Source organism: Ambystoma mexicanum, chromosome 2p, assembly GCF_040938575.1.
Source record: "Ambystoma mexicanum isolate Mex_15411 chromosome 2p, UKY_AmexF1_1, whole genome shotgun sequence".
Taxonomy (NCBI): domain Eukaryota; kingdom Metazoa; phylum Chordata; class Amphibia; order Caudata; family Ambystomatidae; genus Ambystoma; species Ambystoma mexicanum.
Window position 1 is genome coordinate 818,301,033 of NC_090923.1, and position 27,718 is coordinate 818,328,750.

Consider the following 27,718-nt stretch of genomic DNA (forward strand, 5'->3'; position numbering starts at 1 on the left):
TGGCGCTGTTACAACAAAACTTACTTAGGTACATGAAAATAGCCGGAACGCCTGTCTGTGGTTCCTGGTTAAAGTGAACCTAATACAAGACAGATGATGGTTAACATTGACATTGATCCTCATCTCTAATAGGTCTGCCAAGAGCTGTTTTTTTCCAATACTTCGACTTTATCCTCACCCTTGTCCACTCTCCCTTTCAGCTCGGTCCTTGAAGCTTGGATGTTGCCCCTCATCAGTTTAATTTCTTCTAGAAGCTGGTGTATATCAGCTTTGGTGGCAACTTTCTTTATTTCACTGGACTGTTGCCACAGATTCTGTATCTCACTCTGTCTTTCCTCGCTCACCGTGCAGCGAAAGTTGTGGAGGGAGGCCAATGTCTCTGGTTTGAGCATGAGCAGTCAGATGTTCAACCGCTGCGTCGGGCCATGTATTTTCCCACAGAGACCACTCGGGAACCCCAAACTGTCGGTATATGTCTCGTACGAGGGAGACCTGGGGGATTATACCTCCGTTTATCACTGGGTTTACCCTTTGATATTGTGGCTTTAGTGCCCCTGGGCCTGCGGCATCTCCTGTGTCCTAGTTCATCTGTTCCTGATCCCTTTAGCGAAGCGTCTGATCTGCAGAGAGTTGGAGCTAGAAGACTGAAGAGCTCTAGCAGGGAAGTATTTAGGGAGAGAGAGTTGGATGTAGCAGGTCCCAGGCCCCAGAAAGCCTTGTGGATGATGCAGAGGGTCTTGAACTTGATCCTAGCAGCAACCGGGAGCCAGTGGAAAAAAATGTTCGGGCTGGAGAGATGCAGTCCCTGGGCTTGAGTCCAAGGATACGTCTTGCAGTCCTATTATGGATTAGTTGAAGGGGGCAAAGGGAGGATAAAGGAAGAATGAGGAAGAGACTGTTGCAGTAGTCCAGCCTAGATAGGACCAGAGGTCTGGAGACATTGACTTTCTGAGGGAAGGTGAGGAAAGGGAGAATGCCTCTGAGGAGGTGCAGCTTATAGTGGGTATTCTTTTCAGGGTCCGTAATGTGAGGAGAGACGAAGAGAGGAGTCAAAGAGGACACCAAGGTTTTTTGTCTCACAAGAGGGTGAGGGGGCCAGACCAATAGAGGGTGGCCTGAGGGTAGGAGGGGTCTGGGGTCCCAATGAGAAGGATCTTTGTCTTACTGGCATTAAGGCAGAGATCTTTGGCAACACAGCATGTGTGAATAGCAGTCAGACAGTCAGGGATGAGAGAGGAGGAAGAGGAGGCAAGCTTGAAGGAGAACTGCGTGTGGTCTGCATACAACTGAAGTGAGGAGAAAAGGAGGAGATAAGGTGGGCCAGAGGGGCAAGGTAGATGCTGAACAGCCACAGTGAGAGGATAGAGCCTCGAGGTACACCGCAGGTGGAGAGTGTGATAGGAGAGAGAAAAGGGCCCAGTTGAACCTGGGAAGGTTGGTCGGAGAGGAATGAGGTCAACCAGTCCAGTGGCAGGCCCATGATGCCAAGGGTGTCACAGAGCCAATTTGTCAGGGTGGCATTATTGACCGTGTCGAAGGCAGAGGAAAGGTTCAGAACAGATGGACAGATGGAATCGAGATTTGAGAGCAAGTCTTCACAGGTGTAGAGAAGTTTCCATGACTCTGGCTGCTCTGAAGCCAGACTGGTGGTCGGAGAGACAACCAACATATTCAGTATGTTGGATCAGTTGGGAGATGACCAGCTTCTCCAGGAGTTTGCCCAGGAAGGGGGTAGTGGAGATAGGGCAGTAGTTAGCCTGGCAGGAGGGGTCGGCAGAGGGCTTTTTGAGGAGAGGATGCAGAAGGGAGTGCTTGAGGGGAAGCGGGAAGGAGCCAGTGGCAAAGGAGTGATTACAGAAATCGGCCAAGATTGACGCAAGGGAGGCAATGTTGTCCTTGGTAGTTCTGGGGGAGCAGTGGAGAATCTGTTTGGAGGAGACTTTCATAGAGAGGACTTGTCTGATCCGGTGTTATAGGCGAGAACGAGGAGAGTAGGATGGAAGAGGAGAGGGGGGCCAAGGTAGACCAGAGACCTGGGGAGGGAGATGGTAGGGGAGTGGAGGAGGGGGGGGGAGTACAGGATGCCCTGAGTTTTGATTAAGAAGTGGGAGACCAGTGAAGTACAGAGGGTCAGGGATGGCAGGGGAGAAGTGGAGACTGCAGTAGGATTGGTGAATTCCTTGCAGATTTTAAACAGTTGCCTGTGTTAGCGGCTCCAGAGATGCAGGCTTTGAAATGAGCCCTCTTTTGAGCGAATGGTGAATCTGTATTGCCTTTGGAGCAGGTGGCAGGCCAGTCTGTCAGAGGATGTACCTGATGCCCGCCACTTCCGCTCAGCAACTCTGCACTTGCGTTTCAGAGAGGCTAGGTCGGAATCATACCAGGTTTTGCGCTTGGAGGCAGGCTTCATGCAGATCCTCTTGACAGGGGCAAGGATATCTAGGGGGTTGGTGATAGAGAGGTGAAGATTAGCAAGGGCAGAGGCAGTGTGGGAGTCTGTGGCAGGAGTGGGAGGGGGAATGAAAGTGGCAGCAAAAGCAGCAACTGACACTCGCTTCATCGGTTGAATGACGGTGGAAGAGACTGGCATTGCCGGCATAGGATTAGCCGGGTGACCTAAGAGATCCAGGTGAGAGGACAGGAGAGCATGGTCAGACCAGGAGAGAGGTGTAGTGAGAAGGTTGGAGATGGTAATGGATGCTGAGATGAGAGCATCCAAGATATGTCTGCCTGAGTGCGTCGGACCGGAGGGATGAATGGTGAGGGAAAAGTCACAGAGGCTGTGGAAGAGTCCAGTGGCCGAATCAGGACAGTCAAAGTGAATATTGAACTCTGAGAAGCTTGGAGGTGGGGGCAAGAAGAGAAGAGGTCAGACAACTCCGAGAGGAAGAGGGAGACCGGACCCGGGTTCGTTTAGATGGTGGCGAGAGCCAACAAGAGGGTTGGAGAGACACCAAGCCTGCAGAGTAGATCCGAGTTGGAATGATAGTAGCAGGGACCCATTCAGGGAAGATCAAAGCCACTCCGCCTCCAGACCGGTTAGGCCTGGGCTTAGAGAGGATCTTGTAGCCCTCAGGGAGGAGTGAGTCAAAAGCAGTGACAGAGATGGCAGTGAACGCCGTCTCAGTGAGAGCAAGAACGTCAAGGTCAAAGTCTTCAAGAAGAGGAATGTTTAACAGCAGAGCGAGAGTTGAGGGTAGCTAGGTAATCTGGTTGCCACCTTCGAAGATCTTCCAAGGAGCGGTACAGGGATGTGGTACTCCTGTCGGTGGTGGGGAAGGGGCAAGGGGAGTGGCAGGAGAAGGGAGAAAGTTGATGAGAGACGGAAGACGCCCATCAAGAAGGAGGAGGTTGGGCTGTGAACCCTGGGCCATGACAGTACTATTCTGATAGACATTAATGATGCACATAGAGGATGAGAAGCATTCCAAGAGTACTTCCCATCTGGTGCCAACTGCCAACATTAATGGGCGATGAAGAGAAAGGTGGAGAGGACAAAGACCATGTGGCGAGTCCATAGGTCCAGAGAGGGAACGACAAAGAAGATGTCTGTGACAGTCTGCCAGGAAAAAGCATTGACGTAGGCCAATGCAACACATATGACAAAACAAGAAGCAGAGACTCTAAGAAATAGGCAAGTGGACATTGCGAAACTGAACAAAGACCTTTTTCCTGTTGAAATCAAAATACCTGGCGAAAGGGTATAAGCAGAGACCTAAAGAGTTCACAGGAGGATTTCTGATCAACAAGTATATCAGATGGTCCGTTAAAACATCAAAAGGGTTGAAGAGAACCTTATGTGAAACATCTCATTGTGAATAAGACCGGTTTTGGTTAGTGAACTCAGTGCAAACAAACCTAGAAAGAGCTGAATGGTGAGGGACAGATTGGTTGCACAGAAACCTCCTGAACCAGGTATAAGGATCCAAAGAAGCTGTTGTGTTTAACATACACGGTTGCCATCCTTAAGAAGTTGGTGTGTGAAAGAGACATTTTTGCCATCCTTAAGGAATCATTGTTTGTAAAAGACACTTTCGCCATCCTACCTGAGATAATCCAGGGGAAGGGAACCCCTCTATGGGTCCCAAGGACTGCTCCTTGGAAGGGACAATTTTTGTTGGATTTATTTATTTGCTCTAATTGTGAACACTTTTTGCTAAACCTAAATCAGAGACATTTTCCTTATTCCTTTAATTGTTAATTTCTAGTGTGAGCGTCATATTAATGTGTTTTGGACACAAGGACAGTTTACATAGTATTAATGACGAGACTCAGACTGATCTTTAGTTTTAGTTTCCTAGGCAGGGAAACTCTCTTTAGGGTAGGGAAAGAAAGGCCTTTATACAACTCCTTTATTTTAATAAAGATGTCTAATGTTGAAAATATTACAACTTTGTGTCTGCCTCTCATTTCTGACCCATCACAGAGTCCAGTGCTTTTCCTCACTCCACTGCCCCTCTCTGGCCGGGTCTGTTTTAGCTCACTTGGAAAGTCATTATATCCCGGTCTTTATTGTTCCTCTGAATAGGGTGTCCACCAGAGACACTGCTGGTGCCCAGTGCAGGTGCTGTAAATCAGAGGAGTGCTCCTCTTCACTCATTATCCACGGGTCAGGAGGCTATTGCTTGTTAAGCCTCTGATCAGCCTTTTGGCGCAGGGTATGGGGGATTATCCCTCCGATTACCACAGTGTTTTCCCTTTAGTAGTGCAGCTGCCGCACCCCTGGGACCATGGCATTTCTTGTGTCCCGCTGCTAGCTCACCTGCTTCTAGTCCGTTTCCACAAAGCTCCAGTGCGGACACGCAGTAGCAAATCCGGTACTTTTCAGCACACCACAGCCATACTGTGCCTGGGTCCTCTTGGCCCTTCTCTGTGACTGGCATATCACTGGTTCTCTGTGCGCTCTGTTGCAGTGCTCATCACTCAAGTGCGCGGTTTCCTGCCTCAATGCACGCCATGTCCTCTGTGCCACAGGCCGGATTGCCCGTTTCCACTGTTGGCGACCCAGATTGATCCTCTTAGCACTTGATCCATCGTTTCCTGGGAACATTACTCATCTTTACAGTACCATTACTTGTTCTCAATGTCTTGTGGGGACTGGCCATTCTCCTTGTTTCATATCGGGTTGAAGGGAACGACACGCTATGCTGCCATGTTGTCCGTGCCACCTGGTGGTGTCCGCACACCCTGGTGGTCTCCGTTTGGCTCTTTTTGATGGAGAAATATCCTTGATCCAATACTCCACCATGATAAGCTCATCACAAAATCTGGTACAAGAAACACTTGTAATATACTGCTTGACACGGTTTTATTTAAAATTATAAAATCAAGAAAAAGGTAGTCCTGGTTTTTCAACGCTTGACGATATTTCACATAAATACAGACAACTTGTCTATAGAAAGAAACTTAAACCTACCTGCTATTATTTTGCTAACATTCACAATACAAACATCCATACATATAAAAGCAAATCTGAATAATTATTCCAGATAAAAGAATGAAATCCTCTTCAGTATGACATACAAATTGACATGAATTGTCGGATTCAAAACGGCAAAACCCTTCTTATAATACACTTTAAAACAAAATAATTCATTTGAAGCCATTGACAAATGTTGGCATCAGAGAACAATATTGGCTTAATACAAGACTGATTGAAATCAAAGATTTTGGTTTCTAGCTTGGACATAGACGCAAGAATGTCTGGTAGGCTTACCTTGGTCACTACTTCTAAAGTCTTGGGATCAGCATATATGCTTTTATTTGGTAAAGCAATATATCTTGATACATTGAAAGGCCACACAAGCATGAGAATATGAAGTTGAAATTGAAGAAGAATTAACAACTTCATTATAACAGGCATTCGGAGTCCACTTAAGGAAGAATTCTTCTATTTCTGTGCAATGTTATTTTGAAAAATTACACGCTGGTTACTTTCCCTGGGAAGGAGGGGGCGAACTAAGCTCCTTCCTCTTTCACTTTGAGAAGTGGAAAACTCTATTCAATATTGTTCCTTCATATAAACTTTGGTTTTGAAAGGCCAAGAGGTTTATCAATCACCGAAAATATGTCAGATAAGTTGTACACTGCATTCACAAAACCATATATAATTTGCTCCTCTGAAAACACAAACAAATAATTTGTTACTGTAAAACACATATGCCTGGCATAATATTGGATTCTAGAACAGTCTATATTAAATATACAAAGTTTAATCTGTAGGCCCAGGCCCCCTTTAGTGGCATAGCATGTAAACGGGGATCCCCCAAAATACTTTTAATGGCTATTTGGAATTGAACCAATTCTTGGGAAATGTATCGAAATCCTCTGGGGTATTGTACTCACTTTTGGTTTGTCTTTCAAATTCCCGGGGCAGGTTGGGACATCAGACAATATCACCAGGCAAGATCTTCTTTCAGTCTTTCCATTTGCTCCCAAATCACTCTCAGGCATATACATTCTCTTTTAGGAGAGACTTCTGCAATCATTTGCCTCTGGAAAAGGCCTTCTTAAGGAGAATATCATCGGCTGGTTTCAATGTTAATCCCAATTTGCTACTCTCCTCTCTCAGGCAGGCTCTCTTCCTTTGCTGATTTCCCCAAAAGTATCTTTCTCTTCTTGTGATCTTGACCTTAAGCACCCAGAAGACTTCACCCATGCAGCATCATTTGACACAACAATTTTGGATTGGACATAACTTGTGATAGGTTCCTTTATCTTACTTACACCCTCAACGATCTTCCCGCTTTGCTTCGACTGTCCCAATGTATGTTAATATGTCATAAGGCAAGGTATTCAGCAGTGAGTTAGCCTTCCTCCAAGGAATTATGATCACATTGGACTGGAATAGCCCTTTCCCTTATCATTTCTTCTATGGTCCTATGCAATTAAAAAGGGCTATATATATTCAGAATAACATGAACATTCTCAATTCAGAAACAGCCTTCATGTTTGTCTAGCCACATGCATAACAGAGTTATTAATATACGCAATGTATTGACAATTCTTAAATTTTAATATGTTCATATGACTGGATCGCTCCGCTGAATTCAAGTCTAGGCTACATTTTTAAATTGGACAAACGGTTACAAAAATGTGTTCCAGTAATGTATTACATCATTCATCACTTTAGAAACCCATCCTTTATAAGGCTACACAAAGTAGCAGGTTTACAGGATTTGTTGGGGTTTTGCTATCAACGGAAAACATCTGCTAACAAAGGAATGATTTTAATAGGCTGTTTCCATGAACTGGACTCTTAGTGGATGCAGTCTTATTGGTTTGTTCGATATCTCAGCTATTTTGAGTTACCAATACTGGCTGGCCATTCATCAGTGTCCTTCTATGATGGCCATCCAGCTAAACTTCAAATAATAGAACCATGAAAATCCTGAATTTGTGATGTATATTTTTCTTGTCTTTTATATGCACGCCTTTGTCCTTGCTACACTCTCAGCTGTGCCTGTTAATCTCATTTAATGCCTTAGAAAGTGCCCAGATACCCTCGGGTTCAGTGCGCTATACAAGCAAATAAACTAAACTAAACTAGTCACAGCGATTGATAATGGGGTCTGATCTCTACATAACAATCTTTTCAGAGTTCAAACTAAGTTGGCCATTTTGAGGTTACATGTAAAAGGAAAATGCTCTCTTATTGTAACTTTTACTGCCAATGGCAATCTAACAACATGCGGGCCTATACAAAAAATGTAACTTGTAATATACGACTTGACACTTGTAATGCCTGCGTGTCGTTCCTCGAAGAAGGGGTGTTTGGGCCTGGCGCCAAAGCCGGTGGTGTTCAAGGCTGATGCACTGCGTTTTCCATCCTTCTCGCTGTGCACCTGACTGCATTCTGACCTCCTGTATTGTGCTCCACCACCAACCCTGGAGCCTTGGGCGTACTTTGCTGATTAGAAAAGCTGCAGAGGCTATCTGTCTACCCTGTAGCTTTAACTCTACTCTTCCTCTACTAAGGCAGGTGACTGGGGTGGGTAGTAGGATAGCTTTGTGTTGCAAATCCCAAATCGGTGCACTCTGAGCACATGGGTTGGCTGGCATATGGCATTTGTATCAATACTTGTTTATTTGCTTTGTTAATAGTACAAATTAGGCTAAACATATACATGTCTGCCTGTGTTTTTGTAATTTGCAATCTCAATCTCAATTTCATGCCCTGAACTGCCTGGCTCTGTTTGGTTCAAGTCATGCCTAAGTGACATAGTTTTGTGTTTGGCTGGGTGGTGGTGATCATGGTTGTGGAGATTTATCATCTCTCAAGGCGAGGCAGCCGCTGGTATTGTGCGTCTTACCCGCTTAGAACTTGACATGGACGATTCATATAGACCACAGACCTTCTACAATAACCAACAGCTTTCTAGCAACTACACTCATCTGAGGACTGGGGGTAGTAGACGGACTAAGGCAGCCCCTCAAGCCAATCAGGCCTCTCCCTGTATACAGTATTTTGCCTTTCCAAATAATGGAATAACCTAATTGTCTTGTACGCTAGGAAACCATGGGCAAAAAAAAAGCTACATCACAGCAGACAACTCAGCTGGGACCCAAGAAATTATTGATGGTGTCATATCATCCATCAATCTTAGTCTCAGAGGACCCAATTGTGGCGATCAAGTCACTCCTTGAGGATATCTGTAACATCAAGTCCGGGCTGCAGAGACGAAACTCTGGCTAGATGCAATGCCAAGCTACTGCCAGACAACCCCAGAAACTGTACACTAAAGGGGAAAAACAAATCAGCAGCAGGCGTTAAACTAGGGAAACAGACTGAATTTATAGATACGTTTGAAGTTCCCTGCGCAGCAAATTTAGAAGGTGGCTGGGTCTAAAACTACCCGGCAGTGATACACCAGACAGTTGCAACAATCCCCCAAATTATACCACAAGCAGGTCTTAACCTCATACACTCCCCCCCTTTTCAAAACAGCAGAAGATATTACTTTAGTTAACAGATATTGACCTCTCAATATTTGTAAAACACATTATATGAATGAGTTGGGTAACAACCAAACCGATCAAAATAACCCTCTAGCTGTCTTCAGGATAATGGAAGGAAAGGAAGAAACAGTCTGCAGGATTGCAGAAGCCTTGCTAGATAAGGATGTAATCAGTGGTATAACACAAAATGCCAGGTCCCTCCTGCGAGCCCTGCTGATGGGACCACACCCAAACTCTCAAAGAAACACAGGCCGTGCCCCAGATTATGGGGGTAGGCCTGGGCCGCCAGGCATGCGTAAAAGCACATATGAACATACTGTCCACAGAAGGCACAGAGCACTGCCCTAGTTGAAAGATGTATGGTTTTGAATCAAACTCTTCATCTTTCCCCTTGCGTAGGAACAAGGGAATGGCAGCATCTGTTCTGATGCCCAAAAACACTAGCCTCCACTCTGCATGAACCAGTAAAATTATTATGCACATGCTAATGTTAGAGGAAGTTTTCTTTTATGCCGGGGGTGTGCAGTTTTTGAGTGGGCACGGGCATTGTAAAGTATTTAAGGCCAGTTGTGGATGGTGAATCTATTTAGTGGAGGGGCATTACCATCTCCCACAAATTAGTGCGAGCGACTGAGCGTAGTGAGGGAGTTCTAGTAATGTAGGAGGAATGGTTAGGGTTCTCTCCAGAAAAAATGCTTAAAAGCCATACAATTTACAATTGGTTCTCTAGGGTAACAAATGAAAAAAATCCAATTTGGCTGTGCCCGTAAGCCCATTCAAAACAAATGTTAGTTTACTTTGATTCCTAAAACAGCAGTTGGTGAATGTTGATGCTAACTGAAAGGTTGGGGGTTTGAGGCCACAACCAGCATGGTGCTTAAGGGATTGTACATTTTTTGTAATTGATATAGTTGAATGACATCAACCATTCAATCATTTTAATACAAATAACAAATGTACACTTGAAAAAGAAAAAAAAGCACAAGAAAAATCTTTCTGAATAAAATAATGCTAGGTTATTTACATAGTTGGTAAGCATTTTGAAATCAGCAAGAACTAGTGAGGAATAGCTATCGGAATAAAATAAAACCCCGCATCATAATACAAATTAAAATGCACCAGCCTGATCCAAATCAAGTGATTTCAGAAAATTCACAACAGCAATCCTTACAGACATCTGCTGACAATTGAGCATTTTGTCCCATAGGGCTTCATATATTAATATAAGATTATCACAGAAGAAATGTTGAAAGCACATTTTGTGCTTTAAGAGTAAGGCAGGACAGATGGTTAATAAGTGCTTAAGAGTCTCAGGTTGATTAGAGCTTAGGCAGAATATGCACTTATTACTTTGGTAATGATCTTTCGTTTGGCTAAAGTGTCCCTTGTTTCCCATAAATTGAGCCAAAATCTCAAAAACAGATTCCTGTATTGTGGAGATGGACATTTCAGCAAATATGTTTCCACCGTGTAGAGTTGTTTGACATGGAATTGATTTTCTTGAAAGTAATGATATGTTAGGCACTGCTCCCTTGTACAGATCCAATCATGTTTCCACAATTTGTCTTTTGCTCTACTCAGATTTGCTATGAGTCATTCATCAGATATATCTGCGGATGCCATACACATTAGGACTTTTTGTTTCCATGAAGTTATCATTGCATGATTAGAAGAGTGGATGTATGTAGATAAAACATGCATCAGAGAACCTGTATTAGATGGCAATAGGCATTTCCTATACAAGGAGAACATCTTCCAGAAATATAGACTATTCAAGGATAGAAGGCCCAGTTCGTGTCTTACAATAAACATAGGTTGGCTTTGCGGCAACAGCAAAACTTGATTCCAAAAGTAGCCTTTGAATCGCAACCAAAAGGTTTCTGGGCGCCAAGTTCTAGTTTCTGCACCATATGTAATAGTTGGAACAACCTTTTGTCTATAAAATGTCAGGAGAGGCAAGATTGAAAATGTTCCATATTTTGCATGGAAAATGCTTGCTTGGGCTACAGCTGTGAGAATTTTCCTACTTCCTTCCAAAAGATAAGGGCGATCAGATATATGATTATTGGTATTGAGCATGATGTCTAGATGCACGTATCATTATCTTAGACTTATCGAGATTCACCCAGAGTAGATTTAATTGAGCATAGTGGCCCAAGTGAATAAGAGCTGCAAACCCCTGGAAGTTTTGGCCAGCAGGACCAGATCGTCTGCATAGAACAACCAGAGGATTGCTTGCAGACCCAACTTGGGTGGGGTTTGAGACAATACCAGTGAAGTGGAACCTTACGTCTGAAATGAAAAAATTAAATAACGCTGAGGCCAAAATGCAGCCTTGTTTCAGCCCACGGAATGTGGGAATATGGGCTGACCGCTTCCCTTCTAGCGTCATACTTCTACAGTCATGTGTATTTCTACTGTGGTGTTTGAGTGAAACTGCGAAAGCCAAAATTTGATGTATTCAGGACACATGGCGTTCTTTAGCTTGTTGATTAATAGCTTCCTAGACACTGAATCAAATGCAGTTTGGAAATCTATAATCATCATGTAAAGTGGCCGTTTCATCTGGAAACCGTGCGATTAGATTGCATGCAAGGGTTGCAAATTGATTCCAGTATCCAGTCCAGGGACAAAGCCCGTCTGAAAGGGGTCATGGAGTTTCATGGTTTGCATCCATAGGTTAAGGTCTCTTAGTACTAGACGAGCAAATATTTTCCCCGGCACATCAAGCAGCACATTTGGTCTATAGTTTTTTGGACGTTTTCAGTCACCTTTTTTATAAATAGGGTTGATGATAGACTTGCGCCACAAGGGGGGAATGTGATGTCTTTTTAGATCTCTACTACAGATACTTATCAGAATGTTGGCCCAAGCTTCAGGATTGGAATTGAGCATATCATTGCTGAGGCCATCCGACCCGGGGCTCTACATGTACTAAGTTTGTATATGTGAAAAATGATGTCTTCAATATCAAAGCGGATGTCAGAACTTGCCATCAATATAAGGTCTTGCTCTCCTTGACAGAGCGGAGAGATGGCATAAAAGGTGCGATAGTAAAGACTCCAGATCTCTTCTGGAATTGCATTTATTTGCATCAGCGTTTGTGTGACATTATTTGCTTTGTTCAGCAAGTCCCTTATCAGAGCACATTTCTTAGAGGCAAGAGCCTGTAACATCGTGTAGGATTATCAGAGCCTTACTAGATCTAATCCAATTTTTTTTTATATTTAGTTTGTAGTTGCTTCAATTTCCCTGATCTGCTTAGGAGCTGCAACTTAGCAATTGCTTGCTTAGATGAACGATAGGTAGCTCTTTTAGTGTGTAGCTCATGAGCATAGGCATGCCGATGTCTGATTTGAGGTTTGGAGATTGAGCAGTTAGAGGATTTAAAGTTGTGCAAAGCAGCAACATAAAGGCCATCTGAATAAACTAATTCAAAGTTAAAAATGTCTGAAGGATAATCAAGATGGAAATGTAGCTCTTCCAGTAGACCAGTAGTCGGTGTCTGCCATTTGATAATGCTAAGGCTGTACTGAAGGACTGGTGTTGAGGAAGGTTGATAGAACAGGGCCAAGACCATGACAGAGACAAACGTCCATGGTCACTATATCTTTGAGGTTTGATTTGCAAGTCATCAATCATAGCAAAAAGATTACAATCAGTATGTGAGAGCAACTTGCCTGTTTGTAGTCCAGGTGATTTGAGGAGGATTGTCGTTGGGAGTAGATCCATTTACCATCATGAACTGCCTTTCCAACGACTTAAGAGACTGGAGATGGATGTGTTACATCTGGATATGCAATTCATGTTAAGGTCTCCAGCCAGAATCGTATAGTCAATAGCATGATCATTGGCAACCATGTCTAAGATGAGCTCCAGATCACATATGAAGGCATCATCCCGTATGGCAGCGTGATTGCACTATATGTTTATAAGAGCAAGAGTATACCTGGATGACTTAATTTTAACCAACTGAAGATGCATGTTCGGAGAGGCCCAAGGGGAAAGTTGAAGACCTGATGTCGTCTTTACTGCCACCAGGAGGCCCGCCATGAGTCTGCCTTTGACAGAGGCTTTCGCTGGTAGCAATATAAGATCAAAATGATCCCAAACAGGTGGTTCTAAGAGCCAGACCTCCTGCAAGGCGACAATATCATATGAGTTTAGAGAGTTAGAATTGGTCGATACAAGATTGTTGTGCCCTCTCGTATTCCAACAGGCAAGATTGCACATAGAAGATATCTCCTTCTCGAGTTGTTAATTTTGATACCGAATTTTAGGTTGCACAAGCATCGGCTCTACCTTGCGCAATGTCTGAAAGGCGACCTTGTGAACAGGTTATTTTCAAAGGATTCGGTCGAGAGTTGAGGCTTGCCATGTCATGATTAAATTGTGTGGGTATAGTTATGTTTATTGAATTTATATAGTTATGGACTGGTTATCAAAATAAGGTTAGGGAGTAAGTAGGAAACACAGACTATAAAGGGCCTCAAGTGCTTGCCATATCATATTGACAACTATTCTAGACTGCATCCCTAGTCTGACAACAGATAAGTCGTCACCATTAACAAATTCAGTTTGGGCTATGTCATCTGAGCAAGATCCTCAAGAAGTGTGAACATCCCCAAGAATGTTTATAATGATAGTTCTATTGAGATCATATATCGGAAAGGGTCCACTCCTACATTGCAGAATTAGCTGATGTTGTGTTTTTGTAGAACACATACTGCTTTTGGGTTTAAGAGTTGAGGTTCCATTCATGATTGGGAGCGTATACAGATAATTCAAAGATTCTGATCTGGGGACCTTGCTTTAGATGGAATTAATTTAGGCAAGTCCTGCACCGCATTTGTGATTTGCTGTACATTTCCAAAACAAATGCTCGGTTTAATTTGTGGGCAAGCAGCAAAGAGGGCAACAGACTTTGCAATTTCGACTCTTCTCTCCTCTAAAGTGAGGAAATTGTCCTTAGAAACAAGAGGAGGGATATGAAAGGGTTCTTTAGGAGCAGAATTCAGCGTGCATCGATCATGTGGGACAAAAGGTGACATAGGGATGTTTTGCGAACGTGCTACCTCTTGCAATAGACTGTCTAAAGGTTCATATTGCAATTGAGCTTGAGAACCTCTGGCAATAGAAGCTTCTGTTTGCATATTTCGACTAGCATTATTTTGGCAAGTAAGGTTGGCATACTTTTTTGTGACAGCACCAGATGCCATTTGAGCTTGTTTTTTTTTTTTTTTAAGTGTTATGGAGCGGATAGAATGTTGCAAGCTCAGGTGCTTTATTGCAGCAGCTTATTTGTTTTTCATTTTTTTAGCCACATGCAATGGTTTAGAAGATTTTTGGAAATTAGAAAATCTTGTAAATGCAGGTTTCGCTAAGGATGCCAATGTTAACGGTGTAACTTTGGGTTGCTCGTCTGGAATTGCAATAATATCTTCGGACTGAGTGGCTGAATGGATTAAAATATGTACATTGGGGTTACTGCTGTCGAGTGTAACTGATGGAGGCATATCTTTCAGCTGAAGTGTAGAAAGATTAGCCTCAGTGTGTAGATTTATGTTATTAAGGACAGTTGTGGTCGCTTCGAAACAAGAGTATTGTGAAGCCGCGACAGCTTCTTTAGCATATCCATTTGGATATTAATTTTGGTATCAACTTGGTTAGAGAAAACAGAGCAGTATTCATTGCTTGTAGTGTAATCTCAACGAATGACGGGACTACGGCATGTGGAGTTGCGAAGTTGGAGATCAATTTGGCAGATTTTTCCTAGGGGTGGGGTTCACAAATGCAGATGATTCATGGGTGGAGTTAGAAAACATAACCAGGGACTGAGAAAGGTTTGCAAGTGCTGGCAAGGCAGGCGGAGTCAGCAGGATTGATGTCGGTAAGTCATTGCAAGAGATCGAAATCCTGGCGGCCATAATAACAGAAGGATCATTTGTTGCCAATACTTCAGAGAGGTCAGTTAAGTCACGAATGACATTATCTTTAATTGAATCAGGTGATTTTAGGATGTTGTGTGTGGCAATTGAATAATCATGTATTTGAGCCATGATAATTATAGCACTAGAGCTTTTTAAAACAGGTGGAAAGATCGTCAAAAAATGAGTAGGCAAGATAAATCAACCGGCTACTAGAGAGTCAGTAGGGGTGGAAAGATCGAAAATCGGCACGTCAGAGTTTGTGCATGCATTAATTGAACCATCACCAACCAGCAAGGCAGACACATTACCATTCCCGCACTCGGCAGTTATACAACCGCTGGGTAGGGGAGTGGAATTGCTGGTTGATGCAGATGCGATAATTTCCAGACAAGAAGAATTAAGCGTGCAATAGCTACGAATGTAAAGATATTGAGCGTGGCCAGCTCCGAGTCAGGTTCACAGAGTGAGACGCACGCTTTGGAATGTGCTTCGATTTGTCCAAAGGTTTATCAATTTCCTTAGCAGGGGGCATTGTGGAGGTCAGCGTGTAAACACCAGGCATTGGCGTGCACACAAACTCGCATACAAGGTGGAAGTGCAAACTGATCTTGTTTTTCTAAGTTAAAATGGTATGGCACAAATGAATTAGAATGAAAATCTCTTCACCAGAACATCAAAACATCTAAACAGCTCAACAACACTTACTTATACACTTCCGAAAATGTGCACATTTGTACGCATGCTGGGAGTGTTATAGGATTTGTGGGTAAAAGGGAAGGAGCCAAGTGAGTATTTTGGTCTGTGGGACAAAATAAAGAAAAATAACAACAGATTATTATTCCAAAGGGAGCGTGACTCTGAATGAGCTTTTACAAGTCCAAAAGATCCACAAAATACCATGTATAGTCCATACCAAGTTGTTCTTCCTTTAGCAGCACGACCAGCAGGACAGCTCAACAGCATTTACTCATGCACTTCAGAAAATGCGAGATTGTATAAAATTGACACACTTTTAAAATAATTACGATTTATATGTTAGAATTAAATTGTTGAGGTAAAGTGCCCTTTCCACAAAAGCCAGACTTTTAGGATGGGTGAACATTTATATATATAGATGTGCTGTCCCTGCGTGCATGGCGTGCCCTTCTCAAGCATATATAGAACAATAATAGTACCAGATGGAACTACGGAAAGAACCGGGGGCTTTAGAGGCTAGAGCTGAGACTGATTAAACATTATTTTATTTCATTCTAGTTGAATATAAAAGTACAAATACAAATCTAATTCGATAAAACATCATGGCTAAAGCATTCATTCATACTCCATACATACCATTCAATATCAAAATTCTGAGACAGTTCATTATTTTGAGAACTCAACATTTTTCATGTAAACATTTCAATTCCAATATACTTAATTGCAAATTCACTTCACTCATAATTGTCCACATTGTAAACATTATCAAGCAAACATGTAATGCATGTGGTGTGGGACCTCTCCCAAGTGTGTTGCCCCTTTAAGGGGATGTGTCCCTCCCCTGTGTATTGCCCTTTTAACATGGGCCATAACTGTGTCATGGCCCAAGCTAATAAAAGGAGCCTCTGCAGACATGTGCACCAGAATGGCTGCAGACTCCCAAGAGGAACGACAGTCTGTCTCATTTATGTAGGCCTACAGGCCTACACGTCTACACGTGGGGGCACTGGTCTGCATGCTCCGATGCCGTGGGACCCTCGTGCCAGTACGGTGGCAGAGGTATGCATGGTCAGGGGCATGGCTTGCGCTGCTCCCATCCCCGATGGTGCTGGTGTCCCATAGCACCATGGGGCCTGCTGGATGTCGAGCAGGCCCCAACCCCCAGAGGCACTTGGACTCCAGAGAGCTGATGTCTGTAGCACTAGGGCGCTGGATGTCCAAAGCGAGCCCCCTGTAACAACTGGCGATGAGGATGAACCCTGCAGGGTTATTTTTGTCCCTGCCGCTCCAGAGATTGTCTGTCTTTGTTTTTGTGAGCTGCATGCAGCATCCATTGCCGCGAATGAGGGAGGAGGAGCGTCAACAAAGAACAATGCGGGGTGCTACGTTGGGTGCTCGTGCGGTCGGGGTGGGAGTTCACCCACAGGCTTCACGCCCTCCACTCCCTTGCGGCATCCGCTGTACAAGAAGTGCTCCGGTGGGGCAGAAGAAGTGAGCACCCGCCCCTCCAAGAGCAGCAGTGGGTGCGCGGGTGTCCGCCAAAAGAAACAAAGAAGAATTTGGGGGAGGGGGCGTGCCCGTTCCCCTGGAGGAAGTAGAGAGTGCCCAGCCGGCAGACCCCTCCATGATCACGACCCTCTGCAGAGAGAATGCTTATGCAGCCGGAGAGAGGGGCAGCCCTGTGGCAGTGCCACCAAGCAGTGCTGCTGGTGCGGGTTGTCTGCGCCATAGTATGCGGCATGCGCCGCAGAAGAATGAAGTGGAGAAGCCCCCCCAACCGAGGCAAGTGCTGTTGGGACCGTCTGCGCCTGGATGCCGTCACCCGAAATAGAGAGGGGCGTGCCCGTCCCCCCCCCCCTCCCGCAAGAAGGAGAGGCCTGCCGGCATGGGGGAGCCAGGGAGGAGGGCCTGATTACCCCCCATAATAAAAGAATAAAGCGGCAACAGCCGCAAAGCGGAGGGCAGTGCCACCGCAAGCGGCAGCACCATCCTGCATTGTGTTGCGCCGCCGCCGGAGCTCCACTGAGATCCCTGGCCCTGGGGCGGTGAAATTAATTTCCGGGATCAGAGCTAATAAAGACAACACAAAAGGAAAAATGTTCCTCCTCGCCTTATGTGTGGGAACGCGTTGACTTTCAGACTGCCCGTAGTCACCGTTTGACCACAATTAAGCCTGAACAATTCTATCCATATCAACGAGATGCCGTTTTCATTTAAATATCATAAATGTGGGATGTTGTCAAGGTTCTTACTACCAGTAGAGTGAGGCTTTGTCTCCTATGGAGCGCAGCTGCGCAGGTCTCCCGAACAAAGCCACCCAACGGGATGAGCAAATCCAATACTTGCTGAAAACTGAATACGGCTTTTTCTTTTTTCTTCGTTCTACACCATACATTGCGATTGGTCCACATAATTGAGCATCGCCAAACCTCCAGCTTTTGAGGCTTTGTGGCATGTCGCCGCTTTCTGTGCCTTTACACCATGTGACATTCTTTGCCGCTATACAACGTAAATAAAGGCTTCCCATATCGGTTTAAAGAGTAGCTTTGGAATTCCTAAAATTGGAATGCAGTAATAATGCTAAAATGCATGCAAGGCTTTTAATTATCTCGGGCCGGGCGGTGAACGTCCAAAGTGGGTGAACATCCAAGGTGCTCCGGTGTCAGAGCTGTTCAGGGAATGTTCCTGGTATGATGCCCGGGCCTCTGGTGGTGTGTAGAACGCTGTGCTCTGTGCCGGAGCAAAGAAGAAAGTGAAACCCCAAGTGAAGACCCCGGGCCGAGTGGCGGTGCAGTGTTATTATGCTCCACTTCGGAGCGTAAATGATGGTATACAGGGCCCCTGGCAGATCCTGGGCCCAGTGGTGAGTTACAGAGTGCCCCAAGTAGGGGCAATGAAAACCAAATAATATGCCCCCATCTGGGCAAGGCTAAGAAGGTGCTCTTATCATCTGAGCAATGATGTCAGACCCTGGGCCCTACCGGCAGTGAAACTGACATTTGTGCTCCATGTCGGAGAAGTGGAAATGAAAGGACTCTGCGCTTGCACCTAAAGCAGGCATGTGTCAACGAAGCAGAGTAGTCCAGAGGCACATTCAAAAGGAAAGCAAATCGCTCCATACCAGCCCAGCGGCAAAAGTGGAGGCAAGCTGTCCTCAGCAGAATCCCAGGCCCGTCAGCAGTGACTACCAATGTGCCTATCCAGGAGTCAATATGGACAGGGGGGCAATCGCTCACAGAACACGTAGCTCTGGCAGAAGAATACGTGAATCCCGGGACACGAGGGGGTAAATGGAAAACGCAAGAAGGGGACAACAGCCATGTGGGGTGTGCCCATGCAGAGAACGGAGATCCTCAAAAAAAAGGCACAGCGTATACACCTTATCCTGGCACAAGTGTCGGGATTAGGAGCATCCCTTTTGACAGATCGTGGGCAAAGTGCACTGCAATGCTGGGACTAGGTACAACACTGTAGGCCCCTTGGTGAGAGCTCAAGACAAAGTGAACGTGGACGGCACAGCGTAGAGGCACTGAGCAGCGTCCCGCTGCCTCTCCCAAGTTCCATCAAAAGATGGGGGCAATGGCACTCCATGAATTTGCAGCAAGCAGGGAACGTAGGTGGCTGTCTGCTTGCGCTACCGTGAGCACAATACCAACAGTAGCCCGCAGCTCTGTGCGGGAAATCTCGGCCTCCGGCGGTGAGCACCTGAGTGTTCTGGGATCCGGGCTGCGCAGAAGTAAGCTGTGGTGAGATCCCAGGCTAGAAAGGTAGTGTAACATGTGGGACTCCTGCAAAAGGGGATGTATGTGTTGTGAGGCTGCCTGCTCTCCTCAGAGCATCAAACCAGGAAAGTTCTGCCCTACATGACAGTAATCTGGGCCAACCCAATGCCAGGTGTCCCACTGCCTGCACCAATAAGCCATACCATTGAACAGGACGGTGGCACTGACACTTAAGAATTCTGCAAGCAGAGGACCGCAGGAAAAGAAATAATGAGACTGCACAAGCCCATGGGTGTTTCACCGTAATTCGGTACGCCAGGAACAAGGAGTGCAGGGGTGCTACATTGAGCGCGCCCTGACTGACCCAGTGCCGATATGCCTCCCACAGACTGGTGTGCTTCACACCTGCACAGCGTGTTAAGCAAATGAGCAGGTCAGTGGTGCCAAGCCACCAGTGTCATCAGGCACAGCTAGCACGCAGCCTCATCACTTTGCCACTGGTGTGGGTTTTGCACGGTGGGCGGCACTACATCAACGACACCTGCCTGGTGGAAGACAGGAAGTGGCCCGACACCGGGTCACACACCGTCATCTGTGTCCGGCCAATGCAGACCTCAAGTTCACTGCCCAGAAGAAGAGCTAGGAGCAAGGGAGGGTTGCAGCTCCTCCCAAGTGCTTCTGCGCCCACCTGTGCACCTGTAACATAGTGGTGCTCCTGATTGGGGAGGACATGGCCAAGAAGGGAGGGGTGAGTGTTGTCCTGTCACCCCAGGCCCTATCAACGCCATGGAAAGGAGGGGTGAGTGTTAGCCTGTCAACGCTCTGTGGTGCAGCCTAGACGCCAAGCACCCATGTCTCGCTGACTGCCCAACATCAACGGACTGGCTGAGCTGGACTCTGGCGTGGCTTGGATGCCCGTATATCCGCGTCTCGCTGCCTACCCCACCATCAAGGAACTAAGCCGATGTGGCCCCTGGTGCCTCCAGGTGCGGCTTTACCAGCCTGTGAACTGTGACATTGATGGACCTGAACTTGTGGTAATGGCTATCCTGGACGGACGCTGATGGAAAGTGAACTGGTCTCCTGCAATCCTGCAAGTGCTTAAAGTGGACTTCATAAATACATGTTGTGAGGCGGTGATCCAGCAGTTAGTAGGTGTGCGCAATAGGGTGCATGCAGCAATCAATGGCGTCATACAGTGGTTGCAGTTTCCACACCCCAGGTTAATAAAGGGTTTTGAGACGTGTTCAAACTGTCAACACTCCACCAGCGTTTCGCCAACCGCGACTGTCACCCTCGGGACATGTGTAGAGTGTGTTTTATATGTGTAGTATGTCGATGACCATGTGAGCCGATGTGCGTAGCTGTGGCAGATCCTATTAGTTGTTTGATCCTATGATTCTGAGGTAGCTTAAGCAATGTTGTTCTGTAACGGGGGGAGAGGATCATTTATGGTTTACTAACATTTGTTTGTATGTTATGAAAAAGGAGGAGTGTGGTGTGGGACCTTCCCAAGTGTGTTGCCCCTTTGAGGGGATGTGTCCCTCCCCTGTGTATTGCCCTTTTAACATGGGCCCCCAAGCTAGTAAAACTAGCCTTTTCAGACATGTGCACCAGAACGGCTGTACACTCATCGTGCCAGTACGGTGGCAGAGATCTGCATGGTCAGGGGCATGGCTCGCGCTGCTACCACCCAATGGTGCTGGTGTCCGATAGCACCATGGGGACTGCTGGATATCCAGAGCAGGCATCAACCCCCAGAGGCACTGGGCCTCCTGAGTGCTGATGTCTGAAACACTAGAGGGGGGCCTGCTGGATGTCCGTAGTGGGCCCTCCGTAACAATGCATAAACACTTTATTAAACTTACCTCAGTACCACTGTTAAACTTTGATGTTGCTGTGCTAGTCTCCGGTGCGGGGCAATGACAGAGACGTGCTCTTCTGATATCCCGTTGGCTGGCGAGCGGTGGCCGTATGCCGCTACGCCTGCAAGAAAAACATAGGCTTGAGCTCTGTGCTACTAAAAAGTAAAAAATGAAAAAGGTGTTTGTAGGCCGTGTGCATAGCAGAGCTCTCGCACCTTTTTCTTATTTTGCTTTTTTTAAGGCAGTGCGGCTCTCGCACCTTATATATGCTTTGGACCCACCCAGGACAGCACACAAGGGCCCCCCCCGCACAGCGGGGTCTGCGTGGGCGCATGGTACGCCACTGGCGCCACTCAGCTGGTACAATTCATACACAAATTAATATACTAATAACAGCCATGAAATCCTTGTTTCCGTTAATATCTGAACTACAAGCACAAGTACAGTTCCTGCAAGAAGCAACGAAGTAGCAGGGTGGGCTGGAGCCCAGCCCACGAATCCTGCTCATAACGAGAGCAGCAACACGGACTCGTGGATCTAAGCCGCGACGAGCCCCCCAGTCCAGATGTCCCAGCAATAATCGTTTGCAAGCAGGCTTTGGCCCCTGCAGCTAATCGCACAGCTGATCGTGTGCTTTATTAATTTGAGGCCGTGTCTGCAGCCATTCCTCACCACGAGGATATGCACAAAATGGCCGCCGGGCCGAAAGCTTGAATGGTTGCCTAGCAACCCCGACGCCGCACAGAGCGAGAGTCCGATTCACTCACAGAAGGGATTTTACCCACAACTCCACGCCGGAAAGCGTAAGCTGGCACCCACCCAAAGGAACAAGTACCTGGCAGGTACCACTGTGCCAGGTGAGTTCCTGCAAGAAGCAACGAAGCAGCAGGGTGGGCTGGAGCCCAGCCCACGAATCCTGCTCATAACGAGGGCAGCAACACGGACTCGTGGATCTAAGCCGTGACAAGCCCTCCAGTCCAGATATCCCAGCAATAATCGCTTGCAAGCAGGCTTTGGCCCCTGCAGCTAACCGCACAGCTGATCGTGTGCTTTATTCATTTGAGGCCGTGTCTGCAGCCATTCCTCACCACGAGGATATGCACAAAATGGCCGCTGGGCCGAAAGCTTGAATGGTTGCCTAGCAACCCCGACGCCGCACAGAGCGAGAGTCCGATTCGCTCACGGAAGGGATTTTACCCACAACTCCACGCCAGAAGGCATAAGCCGGCACCCACCCAAAGGAACAAGTACCTGGCAGGTACCACTGTGCCAGGTCAGTTCCTGCAAGAAGCAACGAAGCAGCAGGGTGGGCTGGAGCCCAGCCCACGAATCCTGCTCATAACGAGAGCAGCAACACGGACTCGTGGATCTAAGCCGTGACGAGCCCTCCAGTCCAGATGTCCCAGCAATAATCGTTTGCAAGCAGGCTTTGGCCCCTGCAGCTAACCGCACAGCTGATCGTGTGCTTTATTCATTTGAGGCCGTGTCTGCAGCCATTCCTCACCACGAGGATATGCACAAAATGGCCGCCGGGCCGAAAGCTTGAATGGTTGACTAGCAACCCCGACGCCGCACATAGCGAGATTCCGATTCGCTCACGGAAGGGATTTTACCCACAACTCGTATGCCATATGCCAGAAATTCTGCCTCCCTTCGCAACAGCACGTAAGTACCCTCTGGGGTCCTCCGCTATTTTCATCTTACCCGTGCATGAAACACTAGATCCAAAGAGAATCCCACAGCCCCGTGACATACATCACGACGTATTGCTTCTACATTATTATCGCCCAGTACACACCTACACTCAAAGTGAGGTGATCATCTTGCAAAAGAACGTTATACGAACTGAACTACTTACATGCAAAGACTGTTACAACTGTGACCACCTAATATCAGTTGCTCACGCTAGTCTGGAGAGAGACTAGACTATCTCTTCGATAGCCTAACCTCGCTTCTCAAGCTAGCTCCCATTTTCACTCACTATAGCTAGCAGCCCAGGCTCGCGTATGGTCCCGTTGAGCCCAAGTGCCATGACGAATCTGTTCTCTACCGGCATGGAACATTAACACTCAATGAAAGCCTCTCCTGCCTACGCGCTGATCTTCGCATTCAGATGTTGCCACTATTCTGTTAGTGTTGATCTATTAGTATTAAGTCAATGCAGGTATTTTTGCTTATGCGTGGATTTTCGCATTTAGATGCTGCCACTAACCTGCTACTGTTGAGTAATTTGCAATAGGATGAATGACTTTACAAATAATCCTTTGCATAAATTGTCAACCCATTAGGTGCTTTTATCCTTTGCATGTCAGTCACTGTTGGATTGTCGCTTCTAGGTATGTTATGTACTCTAGTCACTGCTCAATTGCCACAATAGGTGCCTTATCCTTTGCATTTCAGTCACTGTTGGATTGTCGCTTCTAGGTATGTTATGTACTCTAGTCACTGCTCAATTGCCACAATAGGTGCCTTATCCTTTGCATTTCAGTCACTGCTGGATTGTCGCTTCTAGGCAGTATCTGTTAACTTCACCGACTATCCACACAGTTAGGTTACCAGCTAGGTCACCTTAACCTACCATAGAAAGCATCTACCCTACATGACTACTACCTACCCAACCAAGTGATAGCTCCGCATAATGTCAAGCTTATTAAATATCTACTGTATCATGGCCACTGCTACACTCTTTGTCACCAGTAATCAGGCCGGCCACACAGGGATCCCCCCACATGGACCTGTACCCATCTCAGTCACTTCAACAGATATAGCTACTAACACTCATGTATACCTTGATTTAAAACACCAAGCTCTGCTAGGACCATTAGCCTATGCCTCCCAGCCTAGCTCCACGCATGATAGAAACAACAAATTACGTGCTAGACTCAACAAACTTCACGAGACACCTAGACGACTCCTCCCCCGTATAAAACGTGAGACGAAACGCCCAAAAGACAAGAAATGTAATGCTTCCAATATCACCTTAGCCTCTATGAACCTACAAACATCTAAATCTATGACAGAATCTAGTGCTAAAAGTACTCCAAATCCTACACAACTTAAAGTGGAAACCAAGGATCACTCCTACAAAGGAGCAGTTCTCAATGCTAGGTCATTAGTTGCACATGCCCTTGATTTAGCTGATTTAATCACTGAGGCGAATCTGGACTTCATTGCAATAACCGAGACCTGGCTACATAAGGCAGCAGGCCCTTCACTCACGCTAGCCATCCCTGACAGTTACACTATATGTAGGCAAGACCGAGAGGGCACCCGCAGAGGTGGAATTGCCATCATTTCCAAATCGAATCTATCACTAAGGCTAGCCCCCACCCTAACCTTACAATCTTGTGAAGCCCTCAAGGCCAAACTCGCCATAAACAACACTCAAACCTTAACCATTCACCTAATCTATAGACCTCCTGGCCCGCTTGGGACCTTTGAAGAGGATCTGCACAAGCTACTAACCAACAATGCTAAAACCACCTCACAACTGCTGGTATTAGGTGATTTTAACCTTGGATTTAATGACCAAGGGGACGCGCACGCCTTGACCATTGCCAACGCTATTAACTCCCTACGATTCTCCCAAAAAGTCAACAATCCTACCCACACGAAAGGCAGAATACTAGACTGGGTCGCTGATTCAAACTGTACAGCAGCTATCTCGTCTATCTCGCCATTACCATGGACTGACCACTCACTAGTGTCCTTCAACCGCCTAACCTCCCGACCATCCCCTACCGTCACTCCCACGGCACCATCATGCCCGACGAGAAATAAGAAGAATATGACAATAGACAATGTCATACCTGCCATCCTTCCAACACTAAATGCACTGCCTGACAACCTAGACCCTAGTATCTTAGTTCATGAGCACAATAAAATCATGACCGATACCATGGACAAAATTGCCCCACTTAAAATGCGTACAAGCAAACCCAAAGCCCATTTAAATAAATGGTTTACACCTGAACTCAAGGCCTTACGCCTCACTAAGAGAAAATGTGAATCTAATTGGAAATTATGCCCAACTGCTGAGAATAAGGCTAACCTAACAGCTATCTCCCGCCAATACAAAAATGAAGTTTGCCTGGCAAAGAGGAATTCATACAATGATCGCATCGCCAACTCTAATTCAAGCATGAAGGAACTTTTCTCCATACTGAAGGAACTTGAATCACCCATTGCCATACCAGACACCTGCACCAAGGACCAGACCTGATGCACAGATATCCAACACGCTCTAACTAATAAAATAAACACCCTCCAAAACAAAATTCAACTGAAAAAAGATTTGCTTAACCTTTTTAATCTGTCTAAGCCACTACCAAATGCCACCCACAATCCCCAGTCTAGCAAATTCTCCTTCACCAAAACCACCACACTAGAGGTAGAGAAAATCATCCTTACCCTCAAACCATCTAATTGCAAAGGTGACACCTGCCCAGCACAGTTAATAAAAGACGCTGCCAGAGATTTATCACCTTTTATCTCCAAACTTGCCAATGCATCTTTCTCCTCAGGCATCATCCCTGCTAACTTAAAACAATCCTGGGTGCTGCTCAAAAAGCAAACCCTAGACCCTCTTATCCAATTACTGCAGTCCCATTTCTTCTGAAGATCCTGGACAAAGTGGCCTATACACAGATTCAAAAACACCTTGAACTGCATAAGGTACTAGGATCTAGACAATCTGGCTTCCGCCAACTACATGGAACGGAAACAGCCCTTATTGATTTAAAGACCCAAATAGACGAACTGAGAGATCAAGGCAAGACAGCCCTCCTCCTCTTACTAGATCTCTCAGCTGCCTTCGACCATGTGGATCACAAGGTCCTCTGCAGACACTTGGACTCTGCCGCTCACTCCACCCAAGCCATCAGATGGATAGAATCCTTTGAGTGAGAGAACTATGAGAGTTTTTTCCCTATCGGCAGCAGCAGACCCTATACCCATCACATGTGGAGTCCCTCAGGGATCCTGCGTCTCCCCTACTCTATACAATATTTTCACCAAACCTCTGTTCGATGATCTGGACAATCTAGGTATCACCTACACTAACTATGCAGATGATACACAGATTCTCCTGCCGCTTTCTGGGGATCACAGCAGGGACAGAGAGTTGGTGAACAGAGTGTATCTTATCATTCAGGCATGGATGGCCACTCACGGTCTCTGCCTGAATGATGATAAGACAGAGTTGATTATTCTGGGTACACAAGCCAACATTAACAAATTGGGCCCAGACTACGCAGCTTTCAGCATAGATGGAAATGTTATCAAAGTCTCGAGGGAAGTAAAAACACTTGGCTTTTACCTTCATTCTACCATGTCCTTCACCAAACAGGTCAACTCCTTAGCCTCCACTACTGCTTACACCTGTAAATTGATAAGAGCAGGTAAGCCCTTCCTATCCAATACTAGTTGTCTGATCCTGGCGAGAGCCTTAATACTTTCCCGACTCGACTATTGTAATGCCCTCTATAGTGGTGCCAACAAAGCCACTACCCAAAGACTCCAAACTCTACAAAACAATGCTCTCAGAGCTGCACTTGGCATAAAGAAGAGGGAGCACATCTCTTCCATTAGGCGACAACACAAATGGCTTTCTACTGACAACAAAATCCATCTTTAAATGATCTCGACACATAAGGCTCTCAACAATGCTGCACCTAGCTACCTGACGGATAAAATAAAAAGGAAGACATCCAATAGACCCACGAGACTTGCCAATTCTAACTGCCTGGTAGTACCAAGATTAGACTTGCCAAAATCAGTGGCACTAGCTTCTCTGTGAGAACTGCCAACTTGTGGAACGCTTTGCCACCCAACCTAAGAGTAGACCAACCGTTCTCACGCTTCAGAAGGAACTTCATTAAACACATTAATGCCAACAATGCCTAGACACCTGTAAATGACGCCCCTGCATGTCTAGCCCCACTCTATGTACATAGTTGCTATTAGCAACCACCACTATGTCTATAATTGTTAATATGGTATGTATATGCATTATATTGTTTCTCCTGGTTATCTCTATAAATAGACTGTAAGTATGTAATTTGTATTCTCATGTAATATTGTAATATTGTAATTGTATTCATGTAACATTCCAAGTTTCGCATATACTTTTTGCTGCGCCCGGTAACCTTTGGGTCTGGAGTGCATTATAAATAAATAAACAAACAAACAAACAAACTGATGGACTGTGGCCGGAGAGAGGAGCAGCCCGCAGCCCTATGGCAGTGCTAGCAAGCAGTGCTGCCGGTGCAGGTTATCTGCGCCATTGTATGCGGCATATGCCGCAGAAGAATGAAGTAGAGAAGCCCCCCCAACTGAGGCAAGTGCTGGTGGGACCGTCTGCACCTGGATGCCGTCACCAGAAATAGAGAGGGGAGTGCCCGTCCCCCCCCTCCTGCAAGAAGGAGAGGCCTGCTGGCATGGGGGAGCCAGGGAGGAGGGCCTGATCATCCCCCCCATAATAAAAGAATAAAGGGGCCGCAGCTGCAAAGCAGTGGGCAGTGCCCCCACAAGTGGCAGCACCATCCTG

At 46.0% G+C, this 27,718-nt stretch overlaps 1 protein-coding gene across 13 annotated transcripts in view; it reads right to left on the reverse strand.

Annotated features, from left to right (window-relative positions):
• Nucleotides 1-27,718, reverse strand: part of C2PH14orf132 (chromosome 2p C14orf132 homolog) — a 275,910-nt gene that overhangs the window by 190,744 nt on the left and 57,448 nt on the right. The window contains exon 1 of one of the 13 annotated variants that reach the window (XR_011302033.1): nt 21,175-21,288. The exons of 11 other annotated variants lie outside the window; for them this stretch is intronic. The gene's annotated coding sequence lies outside the window, so the exon portion shown is untranslated. Of the gene's footprint in view, nt 1-21,174; nt 21,295-27,718 lie in introns of those variants that run through there. One more of the 13 variants, XM_069644512.1, reaches the window with a different exon arrangement.